Below are 9,532 nucleotides of genomic sequence, written 5' to 3' on the forward strand. Positions count from 1 at the left end.
AGCGGGATGCCAGCCCATCACAGGGCACACAAACGCACATAGAGCAAAAAAAGATCAGCGCTAAACCTGGACAGCATGCTTTCAGACTGTGGAGGGAAACAGGAGCGTCTGGGGAAAAAACTACATAAGACGCAGGGAGAACATGCAAACTCAACACAGACAGAACATGGTCCAGGACACAAGATCAGTGAGGCAACAGCACTGATCCTCGCGCAGTCATGATTCCATTAAGAGGAATTTCATGGCAACTTCAGCAGCATGAAGAAAATAATTCTAAGACGATAAAGAGCGCTGCCGTCGTAAATGTTTGAAAATCCAGAACCGGTGTGGTTTTTACATGACTTTGACAAAATACCTCCTGTAGAGTGCATAATAATTAGATTACTCAGACTTCACTTATTAACCTTTAATAATTTGATTTCAAACATTTTCATGCTGTAATGGAAAGCGTTTTGTTCATAATTGGCTCTTCAATTAAGAAAGCTAAGCCTTAGCTACATTGTAGAACAATTAAACACGGATTACAGTTTTACTCTCAACCTTGTTTTACTTCAAGAAAAGTATGCTTTTCATTTAGGTCTTAAAAACTATTAATTAGTTGCATTTATATGGCACTTTTCACACAAAAGAGCTTTGCATATAGAAGGGAACCCAACATCCATCACCAGCCACTGAAGATAGGATCGACCTGATAAACAGCAGCTATTCTGCACCAGCAGATCAAGTGCAGAAGTAAGAAGACTGACTTCATCGACTGAAATAAAGGGAAACTTTGGGGCAGAGAGATTGCGCAAGTCCAGAGTGGAATTTAGGTAGGACACCGGGATTAAATTAACATCCCTACTCTAATGCCATCACAATAATTATGATTTAACTGTTACTTCCAAAACAACTGAACAGATTTTTTTTTTCAGCTTTTTAAAAGTGACGATAAGCTAAAACAAAACATACCAAATGCCATGTGCATGATGCATCATCAAAGCCCACTGGCAGCTTTATAAGAGAGCAGGAACTCCAGGAACCTCCTTATAACCCCATAGACTATTCCCCCCAAGCTATATATCCGACTTCTGTGCTGTTTCTAGATGCTGGTGCATACAACGTGCTCGATGATTTTATGTAGCACCTTTCATGATATCCAAACAGTCCAAAAAGCATCCAGGTCTACAGGACAGTGTAACCTTACTATTGCAGTTAACAGTTCACTCATGTAATCGGGGAAACAAACCTTTCAAACACGTTAAGGCAAGCAGCAGCAGTTTTAATATGATTCTGAAATCCACAGGGAGAAAACGCTAACAACTGGAGAGAGATGCTCACACATTGTAGTTAAAACCCAAGCAGCTCAGCCACATCCTTCACATTAAGAACGTAGATGAATACGCCAGCAAGGCGACACGCTACAGGCACCACCACACTGCTCAGTCTGCTTTTTGCTGTGCTCTGTGTTTGCAGACAGATCTCCTCATCACTGCATGAGGTTATACAAGATGTTTCTACGGCTTTAAAACGCTATTTTTGACTACACCTCAACCACAGAACAGAAAACAAAACAGTGCGCAGCAACCTGGGCGCTGGTGGCAACATGAAATAGTCTCCAGAGAGACGGGACCAACAAACCCAGAAACCCTCTGGGAACAGAAGAGGCGGACCGAGAGGCAGGACAATCGCAGCACTGGAACATCATCCTCACTCAAGCTGCACGCCCTGCACAGCCGCAAAGTGATGGCGAACACCCCGCGCGGCGGATAAAAAAAAAAAAAAGCTTCAGCAGGCCTACGGTCGTATTATTTAAACGGCTCCCTACACCCCTTGAGCCTTCACATTGTCTGAGGGATTGAAATCAGCTTCATACCCATCAGAACAAGCAAAGGGGGTAACGGGTTTTAAAACAGAACTCTCCTACACGCGGCAGAAAGTCTGGATTCTTCAACAGTAAAAATTAATCAAGCCGGCCAAGAAAGCCATCCTAGGGCCACGCGGGCAAAACATTTAAGACAGGATCTGTCAAAAGGAACAGAGAGACCATGAAGCAGAGCCACTGCACCGCCCCAAAATACTGTTGTTTTTTTCACTAAATGCTAATGATATGGGTCATAGCTGAACGTTTCGGTTTGTAACCGGCAGAGGAATCCTACTCCGCTGGGCCCCTGAGCAAGGCCCTTAACCCCAACTGCTCCAGGGGTGCTGTACAATGGCCGCGGTCTGACCCCCAGCTTCTCTCTCCCTGTCTGTGTGTCTCAGGGAGAGCAAGTTGGGGGAATGCAAAAAGACAAATTATTGATACAAGAAATAGCAAATTGCCAATAAAGTGATCTTATCTTATATAACTATGCTGTTATTGAAACATACCCCAGCTTGCTCTCCCTGAGACACACAGACAGGGAGAGAAGCTTTGGGTCAGAGTGCAGGGTCAGCCATTTATACGGCACCCCTGGAGCAGTTGGGGTTAAGGGCCTTGCTCAGGGGCCCAGCGGAGTAGGATTCCTCTGCCGGCTGTGGTACGAACCAGCAACCTTCCAGCCACAGGCGCAGATCCTTAGCCACAGAACCACCGATCAGCTCAGTTCTGGCACTCAGAGAATATAAAATAGCTCTTTGTTGTGATACAAACACCTGTTTGCTATGACGGGTGAAATTTTTACCAAATACAAGCAGCAAAAGAAGGTCCAGTGGGCACCAACCGCAAGGCAGCAGTACCTATCCAGGTTCTTCCGTTTCCTGACCCGAGTATATTCTTAGCTGAAAAGGAACCAGAATTAAATGTGCCACTTTTCTTTCCAGGAATCACAACTACACACTTAATAAAAAAAGAGAAACTGGAAGCAGTTTTATAATAAAAACTTTTCTTTTCTTTTTTTTACCGTTGGCTTCTTTTTTTTTTGAGAGAGAGAAATACATGACGCTGTAGCCAAGCTCACATCAACACTCTGCCTGCGCATCAACCAGGACTGAGTCTGGAGAAACTCCAGGGCGGGGGCCCCTGTGCAGATCACCATCAATGAACTGTTCTAATCACATTTCATTATGTTCATCATAAAATCCCTGCACGGCTAGCGGCAAGTTATGTACCGGGTGTCCCCCCCGAACGATGCGTTTTCCACACAGGGCCGAGGGGAGAGGGACCATCTCCATCCAGCACAGTCCCCACCGGCAACCCCAGTACACGGCAGACCAGGCGCCAGAGGGAACAATTACTGTAATTACCACCGAAACGAGAGGGAGCTTTTAGGAGGGCCAGGTTGTGCAAACAAGGGGTGAGCAGCCCACTCTTCTGAACGGTGCCATTGGGGGCTTCAATCAACACGAGCCGTCTGGACGGACTTCTGCGTTAATCCTGAGGGGCCCCGGCCCCAGTCCTCAAGAGCCTCTGCCCAGCAGGCTTGATAGATCGCTCTAAATCGCCGGCTTCTTAAGAGCGAGGACAGGTTTCAACTCGCCCAACTGAAAAAATAACGAGTTCAACGAGATAATTAGGGACTCAGGCAGGATGAAAACCAGAAACCTTCTGCTGGTCCTGGAGTGGAGTGGAGGGGTGCCGCCCTGGTTTGACCACCTCGTGAACGGGGGGGCACCAGTCCGTGTGTCCAGTCCCCACACTGGGGCGCCACTTTGTAAATTCTGATCCAGAATGAAGAGCGCCACCTGCTGGTCCATCAGCGCCACTACCAGCAGCAGCCTTGCTTTCCTTAGAGTTTCTCCCTTCCCAGTGCTGACCAGACCCTGCCCTGCTCAGCTCAGCCACAGGCTCTGGAAAAGGGGAGGCGAGTTGGCTGTTCTGGGTTACAAAAGCAATGCTAAGCAACTGCGATTAGTTTGGCCATCTTGCCGGTGTACATTTAATTAGTCTTTATACAGGAGGTTAAAAAATGAAATCACATGGCAAGAGCTCACTGCTTATAAACGGCAGCGTCCCCGACTAGCTGGGAGAAGAGAATGGCGCGGTATGTGGAGAGGGGAGGTAACAGACAATAGACAAGGAAGAGAAATCTGACGTATAGCCAAGGTCTCATCTTGGCCCTTGAACATAATGTTTGTAGCTTGCACAACCATTCACCATTCCTGAGGCTACACTTATCTGTAGTAACATAAAAGTCTTTATTGTGGAAGGGCAAGATAAAATAATGATTTACATTTTTTTTCTTAATACTTTGCTGCGTTTTTATAAGTAGTGATGCTATTCTGACCCCATGTAGCGCATGAGGCAGTGGACAGAGGTATTATTGTTATATGTTATTTCCTTGCCTTCATCAGACAGAGCCACAATTTCTCGTCTACTGACAGTGTGCTGTTCAGCGAAATAAGTCTGCACAAGTAGACAGGAGCAGTTTCCAGCTCTGTGTCCTGCGTTAAAAAACTCCCTTCTGAGGCTAGGCTGTTCGACGATGTGACATTTTAGCTGAGACTCGGTTTATTACAATAATGGCTTGCATTTGTATAGCGCTTTTTATCCCAAACCACTTTGCATCCAGGAGACCCAGTTGGTCCTCCCCTGAATTGTACCCCCTACATGCGTGACAGCAGCTGGCCATCACAGTCCCACTGCAAAGCAGATCGGGCGCAGCACCTTAACGACCCACACTGCTCTGACAGGCCTACACGGCCCGATTCTGGAGTATCTCGCCACCGAGTCAGGTGCTTTTCTTTCACCAAAGCATCATTCCCAATATTAAAGAAGAACGTACACTGACTGCCTCAGGTTTAGTGTGCAGGAGCCCCATTACGTTAGCACCGGAAAAGGAGAGGCACATCTCTCACCGATGCTGCTACAAGCTGGCAAGAGGCAGGGACATCACTGGTGGCGATGTTTAGCACGGAGCTGAGGAGACCTAGGCCCCCCGGCAACTCCCAAACCCCCAAATCTAGCCCAACAGCACACAGCCCTGAGCGCACCCACACTAAGGGAATCCCAGTCACAATCGGCCCAGGTTCGAACTGACACCTGGGCTCCAGAGGGCACCGGCCTGTGCCCAGTGGAGCCATCTTTATCGGGGCCTCAGAGGTCCAATCGCAGTCTCGCTAAATTCGCAGTTTACTCTTTACCGAAGGATCACGTAACACCATCTGACAACAGTAAAAGTAACCCAGATAAGAATACAGTGTCTCGCAAAAGTATTCACCCACCTTGGACCTTTTCACATTTTATTGTGTTACAGCATGGAATCATGATGTATCCAACTGAGAATGTTTTGGCCACTCATCAACACAAAGTACTCTATAACGTCAAAGTGGGGGGAAAAAAATCCAGGCAATTTACTAAATTAATTAATTTAATTATAGCAAAAGTTCTCAGTTAAGTACATCATGGTTCCATGCTGTCACACAATAAAATGCGAAAAAGTCCAAAGGGGGCGAAGACTTTTGCAAGGCACTGTACGTCTTGCTCGGATGCTCGTTCTAGGCCCGACGTACCACTGAAAACACAAGGGGGCCCAAGCCTCCGAGAAGCTCAGCAACATCAGCCAAATGGGAGAGCACCCCTGCCTCCTTCCCCAAGGGTGCAGGGCAGCCAAGAGGAGGCTGACATTGGCCACTGCCCCCACGAACCCCTTTGGCTTGCCAACGAGTTTCGGCCCTCAGCACCTCAACCGGCGCTTAAGCATAAAAAAATTCTACGGCCCGTCGGGCTGTGTGTCGGTCCCCCTCTCGCGCCCTGCGCTGCCCACAGCACTCGTGGGGGTACTCAAACAGCCTCTACCGCAGGCGTGGGTGTTGGTACGCAGGTACTGAAAAGAGCAGAGGAGAACTCTCAGAAACCAGCTTCTGTCTCGGAAGGACTCTTCTTACAAAGTCGGGCCGGGCTCACACAGCCGCCTCGGCTGCCGAGCGGGTTTCACAAGGGAGGCCGCATTCACAGGGACAGGGGCTGAGAGCACGTTTTTGGCTACTGCCCGGGGCTTAGAGAGTGCTGGGGCTACAAACAGCCCATCAGACATTCCTATTCGGCGATCGATCGGTTTCTCAACCCTAACCCGACGCCCTCGGTCTCGGGGATGGGTAACCGCTCGGTGGCTTTGTGGCAAGAGCCCCCTGCGTCACATGGCGGCTGTATAATGCGGTCTGTGTCTGAAATGAACTGGTCTGGACAGGTAAGCCGCACCACTGGGCCCTCCAGGGACTCAGCCATCACAGAAGGAATACAATTGGGTCTTATTCAAAACCGCCTTCAGAAAGTGTGCTGTAGAAGTTGCAGTCGGTACTGAAGACAGCAGGGCAGTGGTATTTCTTTCAATTTGGGCTGTTGTGCATTACAATTTCAGAAAGCTGGCGTTTTCCTAGACTGGGATTTCGGGGTACTGGATGGTAAACAAGAACTACCGACAGGTGAACCCCAACAGGCACGGTGCTTCCCAGGACCAATAGCAATTCAGTCCCACTACCGTACTGTGTACTCTAGGATCAAGGAGGGTATAAACTGCTGAATTTGGTCGAGTAACTGACTTAGGTGGCTACTTTTGTTTTTCAAGTAAGCTGCCAAGACAGACAACCCCGATGTGAAAAGAAGAATTACTCATCAAAACCCTGAGAATGGACGAACCACACGGATAATGTAACCACCCTTTCTCACCGACAAACTGACAACTGGGAGAAAAAAAACCGTAACGAGTGGTTTTTTTAAGCCGAATCTTTCATCTGTGCAGTTATAACCACCTTTCCCCTCCTTTGAAAAACAATACCGCTTTAGCTTTATATAATAACAAAAAAAAAAACGAAACACGTCCGGGCTTTAGCCTTTGCTGCACCACATCCACATCTTTTTTTTTTAAAAAAAAGAAATAATTTGCAGTCAAAAACAACAAGAATGTGGTCGAGCAAAAAATCCAACCCCCCAAACACAGCAAGCGATTAAATGTGCTCGGTACAGCAGACCGGCGTGTGTCGCTCCCCCCAGCAACCTTAATGACCGTGTTTGACTATGGATAAGTTATATTTGCCTGCGACACTCGCGTTACAGACAGACAGACAGAGAGGTAGATGGGAGACGCACAGACAACACAACTTTTTTTTTTTTTAGGTTGACAAAACGTCCAGCAGGAAAACTCTCCGTTTCTTACCGGGGAACTTCCGGGATGCCGGCAGCGGAGGGGGGCTGGCGGAAGAGCGACTGCCGCTCGGCGCAGGCGGTTTCAAGCCGCCCTTACTGGGGAATTACTGTGGACCAGAAAGGTCTTTCCAACAGGCTCGGAAGGGAGAGGGGAGGGAGAGGCCGCGCAGGCTGGCTCCGCTACCTGTAAAAGCTCCCCCTCCTCGACGGGTCGCCCTCCCGGGGGCAGGCGGCGAGGCCGGGCCCCGCCGGCCGCCGCGGCTGCGTGCGGGGCGGGGGAGCGGCGCGTCTCAGCCGCGGGCAAACTTAGCGTCGCCCCGCCGGGCACCCGTCGGTATCTCACAGTAGGACTCTCCCAAAATTTATTCTTGGGAAGACTGACAAGCGGGGTCAAGAAACAGCTGTTGAAGTTAATGTTTCTCCCTCCCACTCCGTCTGACTGTAGTGCCCTGCCAAGACAAAATGGATTAGTTAGCTAAGCGTCCCCTTTTTTTAATTTTATTTCTTATAACCCCCCCAAAAAAGAGAGATGAGGGAAGTGTGTGTGTGTGTGTGTGAGGCGACGGGGGGGGGGTGAAAAAATCGCTTTAAACGTTTATTAAACCGGTTTAGGTTTTACCAGTAAAAAACACTCCTGTGGGGAAAAACACATTGAAGTGTCACAGGTAAACTTCGATTGGCTAATACGTAAAAAAAAGCTCCTTTAAACTTATGAAAATACATTCTTGTTGCCATTAGCACTTCGGAAATATTTTTGTTCCTGTTTGTTGTTGTTTTGTAATCTCTGGCATTTTGCTTTTTATCAGACAATTTTGTTTTATCCAAATAATTTTAACAGCTCTCTGTCGAAGTATTGGTTCTTTGTTTCTGTTGATCTTCTGTTGTTGTAGAATAGGTTGTGTAAGGAGTGGGTTCCTCACATTGAAAATTCAATGCTAAGTCTCAGATCTATTTCCAAGAACAGAAGGAACGGTTTTACACATGTATTATCTCAAACAGGTGTGGGGAAGTGCTGTTCCAAATCAAATCAAATCAAAGTTTATTTATCAAATGCACAACAATACAGCGTACAGCAGTAGTTACTGGCAGTGAAATGTCTTTCCAGAGTGCCATCATTTCTGATGTTGATTTTGGTCTAGCCGGCACAGCTTCCTAGCACTGGGGCCCCGGGTTCAATTCCCAGACCTGAGGTGCTATCTGCATGAAGTTAGTATGTTCACCCTGTGGTTGTGTGGGTTTTCTACAGTTTTCTCCCACAATCCAAAAACATGCTGATAGGTTAATTAGCTTCTGGGGGAAATCGGCATGAGGGTGTGCGTGCCTGACTGTGCGTACCCTACAGTGGACTGGCGTCCCGTCCAGGGTGTATCCTGCCTGGCACTGTTGCGTTCCAGGATAGGCTTCAGATCCTCTGCGGCACTATATCGGATCAAGTGGTTAGAAGATGGACGGATGGAACGTGCTGTTTGTGGACCAATGTCCCTACACCCTCCCAAACTCCAAAGATGAATATGACAGAGAGTTCGTAACATCAGCCATACAGTTCGGGTCTAAGTAAGCACTCGTACAAGATTCGCACTTCTAATAGAAGTAAGGTATTTAGTGATTTTCCTGCTGGTTCAATATAAGAAAAAAATATACAGGCACTGAAAGGCATGGCCATAACAACACTATCAATTCATTTAATTCAAATAGCACCTTTCATCCTAAAACGATCATGAAGTGCCTCCGTTATAGCAGGAGACCTGCTTCAAGTGAACTGAAGTGCAGCCCCGCCGAGGTGACACACAGCAGTCGTGCGGCACAGCAGATGTGGTGGAGAAACGACGTTTCTTCCCCAGTTCAAGCCAAATTGTGCAAACCCAGAGCAGAACTGAGCCAGCACACCAGGGTAACACCTGCACGCTTATGAACAGGGCCACGGGATCTTTAAAGACCGGGTACCCAGGACCGCAGTTGAATATCACAGTCTGGGCCAGAATTTCCAAACCAATGCCCAAGTATGGTGGCAGGGAAAACTGTGTTACAGGAGGTGCTCTCCCTCATCTACCACATCAAACTGAGGTCCTGAACTTGACGTTCCTTACAGACCCCATGGAATTTCGCAGACCTAGTGCTCTGGGCTTGTCCAATCTGGCCTACCTCAATTTCCCCTTAGTCCCAACTGGCCAAGTCATTTCTCAATTCCCCATGTCAGCAATTAACCTGCAAGTCTATCTAAGCAAGCATTTTTAATTAATTTATTCCCGAAGTGACCCCATCTTGGCAATTGAAAATCGCGCTGTAATATGCCACGACTGAAGCAGGGGTGTTAGCGGAGGTCCATGGGTCGAACCACGAGTCCTAGAGCTGCTGTAGAAGCAGCAGGCGGGCGTAGCAAATGGACAAGTCGCAGTCCAGAACCGCAGGCAGAGAAACGAGCACAATTCTGTCCCGCAGAGACGCCGTGGAGGTACAGGGGCAGACCCAGGGCCATGGGGAGGGCAA

General features: G+C 48.1%; 1 protein-coding gene across 2 annotated transcripts in view; it reads right to left on the minus strand.

Moving 5' to 3' along the window:
- The window catches only part of atg10 (ATG10 autophagy related 10 homolog (S. cerevisiae)), a 65,392-nt gene extending 58,194 nt beyond the window's left edge, over positions 1 to 7,198 (minus strand). For both annotated transcript variants that reach the window (XM_088912214.1, XM_088912212.1), the window contains exon 1: positions 7,056 to 7,198. The gene's annotated coding sequence lies outside the window, so the exon portion shown is untranslated. The remainder of the gene's footprint in view (positions 1 to 7,055) is intronic.
- Between the last annotated feature and the right edge of the window lie 2,334 nt (positions 7,199 to 9,532).

Source organism: Atractosteus spatula, chromosome 3 (genome assembly GCF_055471065.1).
Source record: "Atractosteus spatula isolate fAtrSpa1 chromosome 3, fAtrSpa1.hap1, whole genome shotgun sequence".
Classification (NCBI taxonomy): Eukaryota; Metazoa; Chordata; class Actinopteri; order Semionotiformes; family Lepisosteidae; genus Atractosteus; species Atractosteus spatula.